The 20,459-nt window shown below is 43.1% G+C and overlaps 1 protein-coding gene across 2 annotated transcripts in view; it reads right to left on the reverse strand.

The window, feature by feature from the left end:
* The window catches only part of MCUB (mitochondrial calcium uniporter dominant negative subunit beta), a 78,300-nt gene that overhangs the window by 47,887 nt on the left and 9,954 nt on the right, over window positions 1-20,459 (reverse strand). The gene's annotated exons all lie outside the window — the stretch shown is intronic.

Raw genomic sequence — 20,459 nt, forward strand, 5'->3', positions numbered from 1 at the left:
GAAATCAATAAAAACAATTTGTTGTTTTTTTAAGAAAAAAGATAAAGACTGTTTACTTTCACTTCCCCTAGATCAGTGATGGCGAACCTATGACATGCGTGTCAGAGGTGACACGCACTCATTTTTTTGGTTGATTTTTCTTTGTTAAATGGCACTTAAATATATAAAATAAATATCAAAAATATAAGTCTTTGTTTTGCTATGGTTGCAAATATCAAAAAATTTCTATATGTGACACGGCACCAGAGTTAAGTTAGGGTTTTTCAAAATACTGACACGCCGAGCTCAAAAGGTTCGCCATCACTGCCTAGATGCCTTTTACTCGTCATATACTATGAGGATTAGATCTACAGCCATTTGACTAGTTTATTGGTCTGATTGGGAAGAAATGATAAAACTTTTCTCCACAAGAGGGCCAACGATTACAGCCCAGACTGGGCCCCTAGGCCAGGGGTGGGCAACCTTTTTGTGAGTGTGTGCCAAAACCAGCAAAATCTCTGACTCAAAATTCTTCTGCGTGCCAACCCTAATTTTTTGAGAACATGTTACGCCTACTTGATATCTCTTAAGGTGTACGTATGTGAAGAACTTTGAAGAAATAATAAAATTCATTCAAGCGACAAAAACACAGTATATGATGATGAAAAATACATTTATTATTTTTTAATGTATACACGTACACTGATAGTCCGACAGAAAACTTCATGACTCCATTTGATATTATCAGTGGGACTTTTGCTGCTGCACCACTGATGACAGAGATTTTACATCAGGTTTATATTTCGTGACCTTCAGAGATATGCACGAGCTACTACGTTCATCCATCAGGCTACTCCTATTATGAGACTTAACAAAATTCATCACTGAGAACAAAGATTCACAAGTGTATGTGGATGAAAACATGGAGAGTAGCACTGTTGCAAAGTTTTTTAAACAAAAAACATTTTCTGGAATGGCATTCCAAGTCCTCAATAGTTCGTTTTCGACACTTCTCTCTGGTACTCCTGTCTCTAATCGCTTTTTTTCAATGTTTTCCAAGTCAACTCTAAGGTCAATAAATTTCTGCTTCCAAATTGAGCTACTCTGAAATTCAATCAACTGCATTTCAAAGTCAGCCATGTCTATGGTCTTTAAGATAACTTGTTATGTGAAATTATCTATTTATCTAAGATGCACCTACACTGAATTTATCTGAAAAATTAAAAAATCGATATTAAGAAAAAAATTGTAAATGGAAGATCATAAGAGAGGGTTTCACGTGCCAACAAAAGTTACTGTCGTGTCATGTTTGGCACACGTGCCAACAAAAGTTACTGTCGTGTCAAGTTTGGCACACGTGCCAGGGGTTGCCCACGCCTGCCCTAGGCTAAGTTCACAGAGAGCCAGGAAGATATACCTAAACCCAAGAGTTTGGAGATGTCTCCTAGGCATAAAAACCTACAATGTTTATCTGGCCCTCAGAAAGGGGTATTTGCATTTCAAAAAGTTAAGGTAAGAACCTAGGGTCCTTTCCGCCCTACTGCAAAGGAGCAAAGATTTTTCTCCTTCCTTTTGGGACATTGTTCTGTCTCTTGTCTATGGGGGAAACCTGACCCCTGCCTAGAGACATTCCATGCCCTCTCTCCGCATTGCCTGTGGCCCGGGTATGGGGTACCAATGCTGCAATGGTATCCAAGTTGTTAATCTGGTTGTTATCAATAAACAACTCTTCTCCCTGACCCAGATGCCTCATCTTTCTACAGTTTGCATCTACACACAGGCATTTTACCACTTCACAGATGTTGCGTTTTTGGTTTTTTTTACAAATTGCAGGCAAGACCCTCCACTAGCAAAAAGATCACGACTTGCTTTATTGCAGAACCAAACCCCAATGTTGCCAACATATGCCTGTAATCACATAACTATACAAGTACACTAACATCTCAAACCCTTCATAGTTCTTGACAAAAATAGCAGAGAACTACAGACATAAGAGCAACAAGCAAGTTAGAAAAGAAACACCCATTAGGAAGCAAACAAGACCTCAGTATAATTTAGTCTTACAGAAAACACCTCCTCAGAGGTGAGAGATGGATATGGGACCTTAGGTTAAAAAATATAATAAAAACGTGCTCTGGCCAGGTGGCTCAGTTGGTTGAAGTGTTGTCCCAAACACCAAAAGGTTTGATTCCCGGTCAGAGCAGATACTTTGGTTGTGTTTTGTTGTTGTTTTTTTTAATATATATTTTATTGATTTTTTACAGAGAGGAAGGGAGAGGAATAGAGAGTTAGAAACATCGATGAGAGAGAAACATCGATCAGCTACCTCCTGCACACCCCCCACTGGGGATGTGCCCGCAACCAAGGTACATGGCCCTGACCGGAATCGAACCCGGGACCCTTCAGTCCGCAGGCCGACGCTCTATCCTCTGAGCCAAACCAGTCAGGGCCCTTGGTTGTGGTTTTGATCCCTGGTCAGGGCACATATGGGAGTCAACCTATTAATGTTTTTCTCTCACATCAAAGTTTCTCTCTCATATCGCAGTCTCTCTCTCTCTCTCTCTCTCTCTCTCTCTCTCTCATTAAAATACATCACCTAGGGTGAGGATTTAAAAAAAGATATAGCCCTAGCCGGTTTGGCTCGGTGGCTAGAGCATCGGCCTGCGGACTGAAAGGTCCCAGGTTCGATTCCAGTCAAGGGCATATACCTGGGTTGCGGGCACATCCACAGTGGGAGATGTGCAGGAGGCAGCTGATCGATGTTTCTCTCTCATCGATGTTTCTAACTCTCTATCTCTCTCCCTTCCTCTCTGTAAAAAATCAATAAAATATAAGAAGAAAAAAAAGATATAATAAAAACATGTCTCAAAATTATCCAAATCCCCTGGGGGTGGGGCACTGGCTCTCAATTCTAGCCCATCCTAATCAGATCTTGTTCTCAAAGCTAAGTTCAGAAATCAGGGTTTGTCTCAGCCCCTCCAGACCAACTCCTACCAATAGCTGACAGGACCCAAGGATGTCCAAGGACCTAACACAATATTTCAGCCCCGAAGAGCTGATCACTTTTACATCATTGTGGGCTCCCTCAGGCATCAGATAGATGACTGTGTTGGACTATCTCTAAAATAGGAAGATTATTTGACTTTGGGTAATGGGCACACAGTGCAATATACAGATCTTGTATCATAGAAATGTACACTTGAAACCTATATAATCCTATTAACCAAGGTGACTCCAATACATTTAATTTTAAAAAATTAAAAAATAGCTTTTAGCCCTAACCGGTTTGGCTCAGTGGATAGAGCATCAGCCTGCGGACTGAAGGGTCCCAGGTTCGATTCCAGTCAAGGGCATGTACTTGGTTGCGGGCACATCCCCAGTAGGGAGTGTGCAGGAGACAGCTGATCGACGTTTCTCTCTCATCGATGTTTCTAACTCTCTATCCCTCTCCCTTCCTCTCTGTAAAAAATCAATAAAATATATATTTAAAAAATAGCTTTTAATCTATAAATCTACCACTTTACTACAATATCACAGAAATGTAGGACATGAAAAATGTAGGCTGCATGGCGTCTGGATGAGGGCTGGGATTTATCACAGGCCCTGAGCACTAGTAAGAAAAGGAAAATGTGCCATAACTGGTTTGGCTCAGTGGATAGAGCGTCGGCCTGCGGACTGAAAGGTCCCAGGTTTGATTCTGGTCAAGGGCATGTACCTGGGTTGCGGGCACATCCCCAGTAGGCAGTGTGCAGGAGGCAGCTGATCGATGTTTCTCTCTCTGGATGTTTCTAACTCTCTATCCCTCTCCCTTCCTCTCTGTAAAAAATCAATAAAATATATTTTTTTAAAAAGAAAAAGAAAAAGCATTAAAAAAAAAAAAAAAAGGAAAATGCTGCAGAAGGTGCAAAGGCCCAGACTATAAGTCACCTATTTGCATCCCTTCTTTTTCAGATGCAGGCACCAGGGCCCTAAAAGATGAAAAGAACTGCTAAGGGGACATAGGCAAGTGACAGAGCAATAAAGCACCTTTTCTATTTAATAACCAAAAATCTGCATTTCCTACAGTGGAAATGAGTTGTTCATCATAGCCTAGATCCGTGGTCGGCAAACCGTGGCTCGCGAGCCACATGTGGCTCTTTGGCCCCTTGAGTGTGGCTCTTCCACAAAATACCACGTGCGGGCGCGCATGTACAGTGGGATTGAAACTTCATGGCTCATGCGCAGAAGTCGGTATTTTGTGGAAGAGCTGGTATTTTGTGGAAGAGCCACGCTCAAGGGGCCAAAGAGCCGCATGTGGCTCGCGAGCCGTGGTTTGCCGAGCCGCAGTTTGCTGACCACTGGCCTAGATAATACATCCCTAAGCCCCTGTCCAATGTGCATCTCCAAGATACCTCCATACCAGGAAAACACTGCCCTGCATATGATATACATTTCCAACTGTAAATTAACATTAACATGGTTTTAACAGGAGGTAGAAGTTTGGCCAGCACCGCTCAGGTCTCCCAGGGCCAGCCCAGCCCAGTGAACTGACTGAATCCTCAACACCACTCCCAGGTTTCAGCCGAGAACATGCTAAGGCAGAGCCGCCAACAAGGACCTTTGAGACAGCATTTCCTCAAAACTACTTCAGTACAAGACCTTAGATACTCTAAAAACATATGCTTAAATACTTCAGAGAGAAAGAATAAAGGCTACAATGTTTCCTATAGTTCAGAGGTTTTCCATAACTCCCAAGATTCTCCTATCACATAAGACATAGAGCCCAGCTGGTGTGGCTCAGTGGTTGAACGTCAACCCATGAACCAGGGTTCTATTCCCAGTCAGGGCACATGCCTGATGTTGTGGGCTTGATCCCCAGTGTGGGGTGTGCAAGAGGCAGCCAGTGGATGATTCTCTCATTATTGATGCTTCTAGCTCTCTCTCCCTCTCGCTTTCTCTCTTTGAAATCAACGAAAACGTATTTTTTTAAAAAGACACAGAGCCAAAGATGTAGAAGAGGATCAAAACTGGAAGGGATGATGGGATTTGGAATGAAATTAAGTAAAACAAGTTTCACCTGATTTGACATTCAATCCCAAACAAAGCTCAGCACTGAAGTAAAACTTCAAATTCCACTGCACCTGGTAAGCCATGGTATCCAAGTCTGTTCTTGGACCACATAACTTAATTAAATATCCATCATTAAGAGTACCTTCTACCTTCTCCACTTTCACATCCCACCCCCACCCCCACCCCAAATGAAGTGATAACTGGTTTCTCTTTTCTTTTTCTTTTCTTTTTTTTTGGAGGGGGGAACCTTAGATGTCAAGAACATTCCATGCTTTTTTATCCAAAAGTTAAAACTTAAACATTCTTCAGAGATGATAAATACTCAACCTACTTATCCTGGCACAACTTTTGGCTGATAAAGAAGAGCTGACTGGCTATATTCTAAACAACTGAATATATACTCCTCAACTGAAATACTTCACAGTTATTTCTTTTGATGCCAATTCAGAGAACAAAATAAAATTAACCATTTGGCTATGGAACGTAAAAGGAATTCGATGAGAGAAGTGTCAATGTGAAGTTCTCAAACAAATCTCTTTTCTAATCAGGCATCACTGGCAATATGGAAAATCAAGGGCCCACATCAAAATTAAGAGAATTTACCCAGATTTTCCTGTGATTTAAACTCACTCCAGAAGACTCATATCTACGTCAGTAGCAATACTCCACCACACCTGACCTGTCCCAGTCAGGGACGCCTGTCCTTCCTGTCCAGTCCCCCGTCCATCCGCACTTCAGGCTGAGCTGCTCTGTCTTCCTGGGGTACTCTCTCCAGGGACTAGTTAGAGGGTTGCCTTTCCCTCCCTCTCTATAATGCCAGCATCTAGTAACCTGACAATATGCCCCACAGTGCCTCGCACAGTTCTTCGGGAAAGCTTATACAGCGGTTCTCAACCTGTGGGTCACGACTCCTTTGGCGGTCTAACGACCCTTTCACAGGGGTCGCCTGAGACCATCCTGCATATCAGATATTTACATTACGTTCACAACAGTAGCAACATTACAGTTATGAAGTAGCAACGAAAATAATTTTATGGTTGGGTCACAACATGAGGAACTGCATTTAAAGGGCCAGAAAGTTGAGAACCACTGGCTTAGAACCTCATGCAAACAGGACACCAGGTAGACTGCTGTGACTTTCCTGCAGAACACACGCAAGCTGGACCCCACTGTAACCCTCACAACAGAACCACACTTTTCAACAACCTGCACAGAACCTAAGAAGCAATTTTTAGGCACATATATACTGAGTGCTCAACACCCACACAGACTGCATCCTATGGTCAATATTCTGCTTTAGAAATTCTCAGGGATCTAGTGAATTTAGAAGTGAATTTTCTCATCTAGTGAGACAGAGCCACACCTGACCAATTGTTTTGTCTGGGAATAAGTCAAGTTGACAAGTACTCCTGGAGGGCTGACATTACCCTTGGACTGACTATGCCGTTCAAAAGGCAGAGAGACGCCTGGCCAGTGTGGTTCAGTGGTTGAGCATCGACCTATGAACCAGGAGGTCATGGTTTGATTCTGGGTCAGGGCTCATGCCCAATTGCAGGCTCGATCCTTAGCAGGGGGTGTGCAGGAGGCAGCCGATCAATGATTCTCTCTCATCATTGATGTTTCTATCTCTCTCTCCCTCTCCGTTCCTCTCAGAAATCAATAAAGACATATTAAAAAAAAAAAAAAAAAAAGGCAGAGAGGCAGCACCAGGGAAATCCACACAGACTTCAATTCCTAGGTCAGGTGACCAGCTGAAGGAAAGTCATGTCCTACTAACATGGCATTTTTGCCGCAACCATATGTTTAAGAGTAAGTTACTGAAAAAAGCAAGATGACTAGCAGTGACCACAAAGGTATTTTCTAAAGTTTCAAAACCAAGAACATTACTCTGCTCAAACGTAACAGTAACAGTTGTCATGGTCACTGCTGTGCCTATGGGAGACCTTTTCTAATGTATGATAACTTTAAATAAACAGGACATTATAAATATTAAGATATTTCAAACTAATGCAGTTCCAAAGGTCCATTATAGTAACAAAATTTTTGTCCAAGAGAAGTCACACTTTGATATTTCCACATTAATTGCGTAGTCACTGGCACAAATTCAGACTTCACTAATTCAATGGTGGAACAATCCCACTAAACAGAATAAACAAATTAAATGAAACTGCCTGGCCTGGCCAGTGTGGCTCAGTAGTTGAGTGTCAACCTATGAACCAGGAGGTCACGGTTCAATTCCTGGTCAGGGCACATGCCCAGGTTGTGGGCTTGATCCCTAGTGTGGGGCGTGCAGGAGGAAGCCGATCAATGATTCTTTCTCTCCCTCCCTCTCTGAAATCAATAAAAATATATTAAAAAAAAAAGACTGTGTACCTGAGATCTCAAAGAACATTAGGCGACAAAAGGTACTTTAGGTCACCCTAGCTGACCTATTTTTTTTATCTGGAACCTGACCCAGGTCCCTACACCCCTACCTAAGTCCACTTCCTGGCTTCTCAATAATCCACCCCTTATCTTCATATCTAACTTAGTCATTTACTTGTAAGTCTCATGTCTTTTTTTTTTTCCCTCCAGATTTCTCTTCCCCTTTGGGTTGGATTCTCTGCTCCTGGGACATTTAAATACTGTTTCCCTGATTTTTGGTCTAAACTACATCAGTGTATCAGAATTACCACTGAGTGCCCCAGCCCTGGTCTGGCCTCGGTTTCCCTCCACTGTGGCCTGCCCAGGTTGGCCAAGCTTGTGCGTGCAGCTGCCACTCCCACGTACTGCACAGGTAGTGCCTCATCCCCCTGTGGTTATCGATTTACTGCCTGTAAGCTCCAAATTCACCCTCTGACTTCTCTGTGAAAATGGATCTGGGCTCTTAAAAGAAGACCTTTTCTAATGTGTAATCGCTTTAAGTAAACAGGACATTATAAATATTAAGATATTTCAAACTAATGCAGTTCCAAAGATCCATTATAGTGACAAAATTTCTGTTCAAGAGAGGTCACACTTTGTTATTTCCACATTAATTGCATAGTCACTGGCCCCAAAAATATGTCCTTTTTTTGTTGGCACTAAAGTTTTGTTAGGGACACTGGAGACACTGCAGGAGGAAAGAGCTTGGCTTTCTGGTTCTGGTGTGTTCACTGAGCAAGCTCCTGCAACATGGGAGACAGGCTTCTCCAGCTGCTGCCCGATTCCTCTAGTGACTAAAGAGTCATAAACTTTAAGAAGTAGTCTACCCATTGGTGAATCATCAGAATATGTACAAACAGTTTCTTAAATAGAGCTGAATTCTACTCACCCTTTAAAAAAAATTAACTGATTTGAGAGAGAGAGAGAGAGACAGACAAACATCGATTTGTTGTTCCACTTATTTATGCATTCATTGGTTGAGTCCTGTATGGGCCCTGACTGGGGATCAAACCTACAACCTTGGCGCATTGGGATGTGCTCTAACCAAGTAAGCTACCTGGTCAGGGCCGAATTCTGCCACTCTTAGGAGTGATCCTTGCTCTGAAGCAACAAAGAATGACAACTTTCTTTCACATACAGGGTAGGGCAAAAGTAGGTCTACAGTTGTTCATATGAAAAATAATACAATAATTAACAAATAAATACAAAAACAAACTTTCACATACTCACAACTGTAAGCCTACTTTCGGCAAATCCTGTAATACTTTCACACGTATTTGAAAACAAACATTTTGCTTCTTCATTGTCTTCTTTCCACCAGATTAAAAAATATCCTGCCACTTTAATCATCTCCTATATAAACACTCAACATCTTAATTGTCTTCTGGATATACCTCTGCCCCCCCAACTCGTCAGAGTCCTTCTAAAGTACTGCCCCCGTCATAAAACGCAAGACCCCTGACGCGTGTGACAGGCCCGATACAACGTAATGGACGGTCACTTGCTGTGATCAGGAAGCTGTACCTCCCTTCAGTCAGTCAGAGCCACTCCGGGGTTCTGGAAACCCAGCGTTCCTAGGTGGCTTGTGGATCAACTGAAACCCTCACATCCTTTGCACACGACTAACTTCCAAGCGAGGATTTACTCATCCCACTATTGTCTTCATTAAGAGAAACTGCCTTCTCCCAGCACTGCTCAACTGGTTTTCCTCTACTAACTCTTACAGCGATGGTGACACGTGCTTACCACGGCCAGGTTAATCTGTTGCAGTGTGGAATGAGCACAGTAAACCTCCAGAAAAAGACAGTTCCACGGGACCTGGCATCGTCTTTTATGTTTTGTCCTTGCCGGGTCAGGCACAGGCACAGTTCATAATGTCATAATACATTCACATCAGTGATAATATCATATATTTCTAATTATATATGTACTAGAGGCCCGGTGCACAAAAATTTGTGCACTCGGGGGGGAAGGGGGGTTCCTCAGCCTGGCTTGTGCCCTCTCGCAGTCTGGGACCCCTCGGGAGATAACGACCTGCTGGCTTAGGCCTGCTCCCAGGTGGCAGAGGGCAGGCCCAATCCCTAGGTGCAGCCCCTGCTCGGGCTCAGAGCAGGACTGATTGGGGAGTTGGGGCACCGCCCCCTGTCATGCACAGAGCAGGGTCGATCAGAGGGTTGGGGAGCTCCCCCCTGTCACGCACAGAGCAGGGCCCATCAGGGGGGTTGGGGCTCCGTACCCTGTCATGCACAGAGCAGGGCCAATCAGGGGGTTGGGGCGCTGCCCCCTGTCATGCACAGAGCAGGGCCCTTCAGGGGGGTTGGGGTTCCGTACCCTGTCACGCACAGAGCAGGGTCAATCAGGGGGTTAGGGAGCTCCCCCATGTCATGCACAGAGCAGGGCCGATCAGGGGGTTGAGGAGCTCCCCTCTGTCACTCACAGAGTAGGGTCGATAGGGGGGTTGGGGCACCGCCCCCTGTCACACTCAGGGCAGGGCGGATCAGGGGGTTGGGGCCCCGCCCTCTATCACCCACACAGCAGGGCTGATCGGGGGTTGGGGTGCCGCCACTCTCACACTCAGGGCAGGGCCGATGGGGAGGTTATGGCTCTACCCCATCACACACAGAGCAGGGCCCGTGGGGGGGGGGGGAAGTGGGGGGGGTTGGGGCGCCGCCCTCTATCACCCACAGAGCAGGGCCGATCAGGTGGTTGGGGCGCCGCCACTCTCACACTCAGGGCAGGGCCCGTGGGGGGGGGGGGGTGCGCCACACCCTGTCACACACAGAGCAGGGCCAATCAGGGGGTTGAGGCGCCGCACCCTGTAATGAACAGAGCAGGGCGGATAGGGAGGTTGTGGGCCCACCCCCTGTCACACACAGAGCCGCAGGGCGATCAGGGGGTTTGGGCGCTGCCCCCTGTCACGCTGATCCCGGTGCTGGGAGGCATATTACCCTTTTACTATATAGGATAGAGGCCTGGTGAATGGGTGGGGCTGGCTGGTTTGCCCTGAAGGGTGTCCTGGATCGGGGTGGGGGTCCCCACTGGGGTGCCTGGCCAGCCTGGGTGAGGGGATGATGGCTGTTAGCAGCTGGTCATATACCCTTCAGGGTGGGGGTCCCCACTGGGGTGCCTGGCCAGCCTGGGTGAGGGGCTGAGGGCTGTTTGCAGCTGGTCACACACCCTTCAGGCTGGGGGTCCCCACTGGGGTGCCTGGCCAGTCTGGGTGAAGGGCTGAGGGCTGTTTTTAGGCTGGGACTGAAGCTCCCAACTGCTCCTTTTTTTTCTTTTTTCTTTTTATTCTGGGCCAGCTTTAGCTCTCAGGCTTGGCTCCAGCTCTGAGGCCTCAGCTGCTGAAAACAGGTATCTGGTTTGTTTCGGTTCTATAATCAAAACTCTGTATCAACTCCAGCTCTGAGATCCCAGCTCTCTGAAAGCTGGTTTCTGGGGTTTTGTTTAGCTTCTATATTTGTTACAATGTTTTTTAAACTGCAAGCTCAGAGGCCGGCAAGGCAGGCGGGGAACGTTGCAGTCCTCCGTCACTGAAGCAAGCAAGCCTCATGTTCAGTTTAAGCTGCCTGGCTGCCAGCCGCCATCTTGGCTGGCAGTTAATTTGCATATCGCCCTGATTAGCCAATGGGAAAGGTAGCGGTCGTATGTCAATTACCATGTTTCTCTTTTATTAGATAGGATATTGCCTATTGTATATATTTTGTATATTACTATATATATAAAAGCCCTTTGGGCAACTCTCTTATTAAAGTCTTACTTATGTTTCATGGACAATTACATATAGTGTCCAAGTTTAAGGAATGTATTTTATGGCAATCTAGACATTTCATTATATAGAACAACAATTATACTGAAGTACATGAAAAGCAATGTAAAGAAAAAATTTCTAATACCTCAAGCCAAAAGGATGTCATTAATAATGTGATTAGGAGACATTATACAAGGTCATTTAATAAATCTCTTTCTGAATATTCCCTGAACTACAGTGAAATTGTGTTATGTACTATGGCATATTTCTTCCTAACAGACAGCATCTTTCAAGTACCCTAAGTATCAATTTAAGATTTCCTTTTCTAGACTAAATTTATAACAGGCTAGCCTACAAAGTGTCATTAAATTCACATACTAGATATGCATGATACTTTTCTAACTTCTACTTTTCTGCTTTTCTTCTTTATCTATTAATAACTACAAGTCCTCTAAAGAAGGTCCTTTCCTAAAACCATATCATCAGCATCTTCTCTGAATTACACTTTTTTCCCTCCTTATCAGGTATCGTTGCATAACTTGAATTCTGGCTTCAATTTCTAATTGAAGCATTAGAATTTATTTTCCTCCCTTCTTTAGCTTAAAGTGTACAAGTGAGACTATACACCCTTTCCTATTAAGTTACAGCCCAGAGGGCAGTTTATAATGAGCCCAACAAGGTGTCAAATGTTCCTATTCCAGCCCAAATTTAAAATGCTGCATTTCCACCATTTCCTTTTTAAGTTTTCTAGAAAGAAATAAAGTTTTCCTGTTTCCCAACATCTATTGCTATGGAACACCTATAAATGAAGCTCACTGGAGCCTTGGAAATTCAGTGCCCACAAAACAACAAAACTGTCCTGTTTCTGGCCCAGGAAAGGGACTAAGGCAGAAACAGCTAAATTCCACTAAAATCCATTCTCCCTCTTCCACAGTCATCAAGTTTTAGCTGGAATGTGACTCCCAGCCAGAACTACATATCTCAGCCCCTTTGTAGCTAAATGTGGTCATCTGACATATTCAATGAAATATTCAATGGAACAAGAGCACCAGTGTTATGTGATACTTCCAGGCCTAGCCCATAACACCTTGCAAGCCTAAAAAATATATTCTATGCTCTTTTGACTTTGGCAGCTGATAGAAGATGATCGAAGAACTGGTCTGCTTAAGTCCCTGAATGACTGTGGAACAGCTACTGCTAACCTGAAAAGTTCACCTCAGAGCCACTTCCTGAGAGAAAAAAAACTGGCTTTAAAAAATATGGAAGTTTAATTATTGTCGGGTCTTCTGTTTCAGCAACAAGCTTACTCTAACCAGACAATTCATTTTAAAAAGGAGGAGGAGGAAGAGGAGGAGGAGGAGGAGGAGGAGGAGGAGGAGGAGAAGGAGGAAAGAAGAAAGAGGAGAAGAAGAAAGAAGAAAGAAGAAAGAAGAAAGAAGAAAGAAGAAAGAAGAAAGAAGAAAGAAGAAAGAAGAAAGAAGGAGGGATGGAGGAGGGGGAGGAGGGGGAGGAGGAGGTTGGGAAAGGAAAAGGGAAGAAAAGCATATATATACTAAGTTCTAATGCTGAATTCAGATGAAAGACAAATAGTACCACAGTTTAAGGATAATTCTAAAGAGAGATAAACCCACTAGAATAAACGCCTATGCCCGTGCACTGCTTCTTGAACGTTCCTTACCCGAGTCTTCACCTTCACCACACTGCCATGTCACTTCTCCCACCGTAAGGAGAACTCACCACAGGATTCTGATTCTTCCTCTGACTATGGGCAGAAACTCATTATCTTAGTTAGTCCCAGCCTTCCCACTCTCTTCCTTCTTTCATACCTGCCAGGCACTGTGGCCCCATGGTTAGGTATAACCCTAATCTGCTGAAAAATACATAGGAATCAAATAAGAGATGTGCTTGCTTTTCTAATAGGTAGGCAGTTGAGGGCAAGTAAGATGACATTCATGTTGTCCAGGGATCCAGGGCCCTTCTATCTAGTTGTTCCACATCACCTAGGGCAGTGATGGCGAACCTATGACACGTGTGTCAGAGGTGACACACGAACTCATTTTTTTGGTTGATTTTTCTTTGTTAAATGGCACTTAAATATATAAAATAAATATCAAAAATATAAGTCTTTGTTTTACTATGGTTGCAAATATCAAAAAAATTCTGTATGTGACACGGCACCAGAGTTAAGTTAGGGTTTTTCAAAATGCTGACAGGCCGAGCTCAAAAGGTTCGCCATCACTGACCTAGGGCTATAAGCCCCTTCAGGGTCCAGCTGGCTCACCTCTTCCACATATGCATTCCAGCCCAGGGGAGGGGCAAAAGGGTAGAAAGGCGAAATCAGGTTCCTCATGCAGGATATGCAGAACTTAGTCACATACTGGCTGCAAAGAAGACTGAAGAATGTAGCATTCAGAAATGGTCCAATACACTAGAGCCAAAGGGGCAATATTAGTTATGCCTGAGAAAGAAAGGCTAGGAAGTAACAGGATTTCATGAATCTTTTAACAGAATCCATCCCCAATCTAATTTGTTAAACATTTTTCCCAAACTGTATTCTGTGGACCACTATTCTGAGAGGAGTTATTAGGAATGCTTTAGAACAAAAGAGATCTGTGATCAAACTTTTTCCCACTCTCAGATTGTCCCAAAGCCCATTAGCAAAGTAAAGTTCCCAAAAGTTTGTGATAAAGAAACCCATTTAATTTGGTGTGGCTTAGTCCAGAATTCTTCAAACTGATAAGAACAAAGAATTTGTTCTTTCTGGAAACAATGCTTTGCAAGATAGCAGTCTGAGACAGAAAACATAATTCCTGTAAGATTTTATGACAAGGTCTATCTAAAACTCCAATCTAAGTCAGATCAAGGACCACACTTGATCTGCAGGGAATACTTCCTGCAGCCTGATCAGACTGGCCAGGGTTCTTACTAGACCCCCAAACCCTTTCCAGACTCTACTCTGCGCTTATGCCCATTCTTCCCACTGAGATATGTCTGCTAAACCCTTGGCCTGCTCTCAGAGCTTAGGTGAGATCTCACTTTTTTTTTTTTTTAGTTGTGTTTTTTTTTTCCCTTGAACTTTTTTTTTTTTTTAATATATTTTATTGATTTTTTTTACAGAGAGGAAGGGAGAGGGATAGAGAGTTAGAAACATCGATGAGAGAGAAACATTGATTCAGCTGCCTCCTGCACACTCCCCATTGGGGATATGCCCACAACCAAGGTACATGCCCTTGACCGGAATCGAACCTGGGACCCTCAGTCCGCAGGCCGATGCTCTATCCACTGAGCCAAACCGGTTAGGGCAATCTCACTTCTTTTCAACTCTGAAATCTATATATATAAAAGGCTAATATGCTAAGTGTCCCTCCCACTGCCTGACAGGTCGCTAGGATGCATACTGATCACCAGGGGACAGACGCTCAACGCAGGAGCTGCTGAGCTGCAGTGACTTGGCAGCAGCGGTTCTCAGGTGACACACCCTGAAACCAGAGAGAAGGAAGTCCGATTTCTCACGGGGCCGCACAATTCCACCTTCGGCCATGGGTTATGTTGTTGCTGGGGCACTGTCAGCCCGAATCTGGTTTACTGCACACTTACTTGCGTTTGTGTTCCACACCCTGTATGACAGCAACTTTGCAGAGTGCCCTCTCGCACTCTGGGACCCCTCAGGGGATGTCAGAGAGCCAATTTCGGCCCGATCCTCCCAGGCCAGGCCAAGGGCCCCCACCTGCCAGAGGGGCCCTGCTCACTCCGCAGACACCAGGGAGGACGGTGGGAGGTTGGCTCTAGGGCATGTCTGGCCCTCTTGGCCAGTCCCACCCCGCCAGCCACCTTCTAATTAATTTCCTTTCAATGTGCACGAATCCGTGCACCAGGTCATTAGTTTATAACAATGTCCTTTCTCTGAATTCTGTTAGTATTTATTATCTGATATTTATTTGACCCTCATGAGCCAACTGGAAGTAAGCTTTCAGACTTAGCATGAGCCACCAAAACTCCTCCACTGAGATCTCAAGGCTTGGATAAAAAGACAAAAACCTCAGCTTCGGGCCCAGAAAAGCAGCAAAACCAAACAAGTGACACCATGGGTGACATCAGGACCAGTTGCATTGACTAACGATCCCCCTGTTCTGGTGCCAACCAATCAGTAGAGGCCACAACCCTGAGAGGACACACCTGGGAAGCTGATGAATATTCTATTGGGATCCTCCCCTGAGGCCTCCACATAAATACCTCCAGACAGAGGGCCTGTGGAACTCTAGCCAGAGCCTTTCCCTTCCCCCACAGTGTGCATCACGCCCCAAAGGGGAGCATGCCCCACTTCTGCATGGTAACCGAGGCATTATTACAGAGAAGACCTATGTGTTTTCTAATCAAAATCTATTTTCCTTTTGGGGGGTTTAATTTCCAAAAGGTTAATTTTGTATTTTGCCCAGAAGCTGTATCTTACAAATAAGCACTTTTATAATTGATTTTAAAATGAATACTCTAAATTATTTAAGCTTTAATGATTAAGCTTTAATGATTAAGGCAAGAAAAGACCCATCCAACAGGCTGTCCTTACAGAATTTTTTCACTAAATTATGTTAATTATGTCTTTCAAAAAATCCTGATGTGGAAATAAAGCAATTAACCAACATATAATTTAACACTACTGCTTTCTTTCTATAAAAAATACAATATGTGTGATTACTTTAACATTTTAAAAAATCTCTAATTATTCAAGGCTCATATTATAAAAAGGAGATAAAAATGCCTCAGGTGATCCCCTGGCTAGATTAAGTGGAGAAGAGGAAATTGAGAAGGTAAGACTTGAAGAGAACACATGGAGAACGTGTAATTAATTCTGCTGGCAGAGTCCTACAGAGGCCTCATCAAAACTGGGGTGCGGTGAGGGTGAGTGTGTACTGGAACTCACTCAGCCTTGGAGCAAGAATAGAATTCAAGAAGGTGATGGAAGGGAGACAATGCTAGCTGGGAACACCGTAAATAGTAAGAAGAAGGGATGAAAATACATGACCAGCCACAGGTAGAGGTGTTAGTCCAGCATGACTGACTGTGGGTTGCATAAGGCATGGAACATAAAGTGTGACTGGAGGGATGAGGCCAGAACATGATTTCGGAATCAACTGTAGCTTGTTCTAAAGCTTGTTCAGTGTGGTTTCACTATTAACAAACCTACAACAAGGTATTTACAAGGTCAAAAGAAACCATACTTTCTCCTGAAAAGTAAAAATTGCTTTATTATACATTATCTGAAACATTCCCAAAGCAGAGTTGCAGAAATGAGTTATCAGATTATAAAATGTTAAAGACAAATATCCTCTACCAAGGGCTTAGTCAGCCAATGCTATGTTGATCTGTTTGTGAAACATTTTCTGAAACTAATTTTTTCCAGGTTTATGGTCACATTACTGTCAGTCCCTCTAATAAAAATGCATGCTGTACTCTAGCTGCATTACTGGCAAAAAGAGCAGTTATTTATCAACACCTTTTATAATCCCCTTTTTAAATATCCTACTCAGCCTCTGAAGGAAAAGCTATATCCAAAACAAACAGAATGTTTAGCAAAAAAGACAGCCATACATGAACATTAACAGAGAGAGAGAGAGAGAGAGAGAGAGAAACAACAGGATTTGTCAAAAAGAATACCTTCTTCCTTCCTTCAGTCAGGTTCAGGGCATTTATTACTTACTGTTATGCCTAGGAGGCTGAAAATAAGCTAATTCCTCTTTAGGCCCCAGGACTGTGATTTAAGCAATGCGTTCATTATAAAAATATTCCTACCACAACCAAATAGTTAAGAGTTCCCAGTAGAGTTGAATATAATAGGATTACTACCTGTGTCCATTGCAGTTGGACAAACTGAACCATCTACTCAATCTTGAAATCTTAAGACCCTCAGGTAAAACTCACATTGTGGGCTGACCCTTGTCAATCTTGCAGACTTTTCTCCCTAAAGTTTGACACAATATAGCTTTGTACACCTGTTGGTTTCTTGATATGAGTTTTAGTGTTTTATGTCACTTTTTGTTTCTGCTCACAGCTACAGGTATTTTAACTCTAGTTCCAACTTTGGCCTTCCTTTTCACAGTTCCCTATAGGTCCCTATTTCTTGCTCGCAAATCTATTCAGAGAAATTACCTACAGTGGGCTTTGTTTATATTGTAGAGTTTATACCATTTCTCACCAACATCATTTCTCACCAATATTGTAAATCCTAGACAGAAATCTAATGATCCCCAAAACAGCTGCCAAAGAGAAACTTATACTGAAATGCTTTCTATTCCCTTTATGATGAACTTGTAGCTAAAGAAAAATAATTTAAAATCAAATGGCAACAAAATAATAAATAAAATTAAATAACACCATTTGTGAGTTAAAAAAAATAGGAAACTCTCAGAATAAAGATTTACAGGTCTTGGTAGTTGTCCCAAACTATATTTTAATTCAGGTGGGGATGGCAGAGGTAGCAAAGTAACAGGAAGATTTAGGGCAGGTGAGGGTACTAAGAAGAAAAAAAGAAGGGTGGGAGGAGAGTGGACAACTTGGGTACCATCACATTTCTTTAAGGGAGACAGCCTCAAAATTAAATTCTCACAGCAATTCAACATGGTGCAATCAAAATTGGGCACTTTTTATGGGCAAAACACCAAGGACACTGCTTGAACAAGAAAGATTAGTTTGCCACACTTTGACACATAACTACTCAAAATAATATATTTGTTCAAACACCAAAGAGCTGGTTTTAAGTTTTTCTTACAATCCTTATTTATATATCACTTTGTTCCATTAAAACATGATCACAGAAAAATGGACGATGACACAAATGGAGGAAAAATTGAGGGTAGAGTAGATGAAACCAGGAGTGTAGCAAATACATAAAATGCATATATCATAAGGTCTTTCACATTTTTTTAGAAGGTGGGTCTAAAATTTGACCCCTAATCTTCCTGGCAGCAAGTGCAGGGAGAGAACCCCACTGGCTATACACTTCACTATCTGGACAATGAACCCCACATCTGCTCAGGAGGAACTCAACAATTCTAATACTAGACAGAAATCTGTCCTATGGGCCCTTTTAAAGGGCACCTTTTAATTGACCACCATGTTTCGTAGGGCTGTTTCTTAGAAGGAATGCCAGTGTGAAAAATTCAGTGGGAACATTTGTGGAGGGTCCCATACCACACAGTCTACATACACAGCTCAGCCCTAGCAGGTCTGGCTCAGTGGACAGCGTGTCAGCCCATGGACTGAAGGGTCTCAGATTCAATTCCAGTCAAGGTCACGTACTTCGGTTGCTGGTCAGGGTGTGTGCGGGAGGCAACCAATCAATGTGTCTCTCTCAGGATGATGTTTCTCTCTCTCCTTCCCGTCCACTCTTTCTAAAAATCAATAGAAAAATATCCTTGGGTGAGGATTAACAGCAGCAACAAAAAGATATATAGCTCAGAGAACAGAGAGCTGGTATGTTTTTAGATCCAAGAAAATTAATACTGTGGTAAATTAAACAGGATCAAAAAAGAAGATACTTCTAGAATACAGACAGTCCTTGGGTTGCGTTGGCCTTGACGTACATCATTTTGTGGTTAATTCGCCATCCCCACTTATTTTTATTTTTTTAAAAATATACTTTATTGATTTTTTACAGAGAGGAAGGGAGAGGGATAGAGAGTCAGAAACATTGATGAAAGAGAAACATCGATCAGCTGCCTCCTGCACACTCCCCACTGGGGATATGCCTGCAACCAAGGTACATGCCCTTGACCGGAATCGAACCTGGGACCCTTGAGTACGCAGGACACTTTATCCACTGAGCCAAACCGGTCAGGGCCATCCCCACTTATTTATAAAAAAAAAAATTCTGTCATTTCAACGTATTTACATATGTGTTTTATGTTTTTTATTATTTATTCACCACAAGTAAAGGTCAGGAATTGTTATCTTTTAAATTTTTACTGTTTCATTTCATTACTGCTGTGTATGTGCTCCATGTGAGTGACGTAGGTGCTTATGTAGGTGGGTTCTGACTTATGGTGAAAATCACGTTACGTTGTGCCGTAGGAACAGAACTCCGACGTAACCCAAGGGCCTACTGTACATGTGAGATCATGTTTTATTATCCACTAGAGCAGTGATTCTCAACCTTCCCAATGCCACGACCCTTTAATACAGTTCCTCATGTTGTGGTGACCCCCAACCATAAAATTATTTTCGTTGCTACTTCATAACTGTAATTTTGCTACTGTTATGAATTGTAATGTAAATATCTGATATGCAGGATGTATTTTCATTGTTACAAATTTAACATAATTAAAGCATAGTGATTAATCACAAAAACAGTATGTAATTATATATGTGTTTTCCGATGGTCTTAGGTGACCCCTGTGAAAGGGTCGTTTGACCCTCAAAGGGGTCGCGACCCACAGGTTGAGAACCGCTGCACTAGAAGCCCGGTGCACGAAATTTGCACACTAGGGGGGCGTCCCTTAGCCCAGCCTGCACCCTCTTGCAGTCTGGGAGCCCTCAGGGGATGTCCGACTGACGGTGTAGGCCCACTCTCCAGGGGACAACCTTAGTGCTACTGCAGAGGTGGGAGAGGCTCCCACCACCACTGCTGCGCTCACCAGCTGTGAGCCTGGCTTCTGGCTGAGTGGTGCTCCCCCAGTGGGAGCACACTGACCACCAGGAGGCAGTTCCTGCCTTGAGCGTCTGCCCCCTGATGGTCAGTGTGCATCATAGTGACCGGTCATTCCACTGTTTGGTTGAGTTGCAATTAGCCTTTTATTATATAGGACTGGTTTACAGACTATAGATTAGCTATTATATAATGGTTTTAGAATTCTAATGTTAGATACTCTTGAAAAGCAACATTTCATAGATGAGAACACTGGTAATGACAGAATGAAGTATTAAAGTGAGACTAAATCTATTCTATTATGAATGCTCACCTATCAAACAAATTTCTATTTTTTTTTGAAAAGGAAATATTACAACTACTGGGTAAAACTGCCACTCTACTGACTGCCTAAGATCATAAAAGAGAGGATTTTCAACCATTAAGACAACCATACTGACACTGACAATACTGTATTTAATGGTATACTTATATCCCCTGGTAAAATAACAAAATGGCAATTTTAGACATGGAGAGGGCTTTTGAGACCAATTAGATAAGCCCCTTTGTTTTTTATATCATTTTTTATTGCTCAATTACAGCTGACATACAATATTATATTAGTTTCAGGTGTACACCAAAATGATTAGATTATAT

The sequence above is a fragment of the Myotis myotis genome, unplaced genomic scaffold, assembly GCF_014108235.1.
Source record: "Myotis myotis isolate mMyoMyo1 unplaced genomic scaffold, mMyoMyo1.p scaffold_m19_p_1, whole genome shotgun sequence".
Lineage (NCBI taxonomy): Eukaryota > Metazoa > Chordata > Mammalia > Chiroptera > Vespertilionidae > Myotis > Myotis myotis.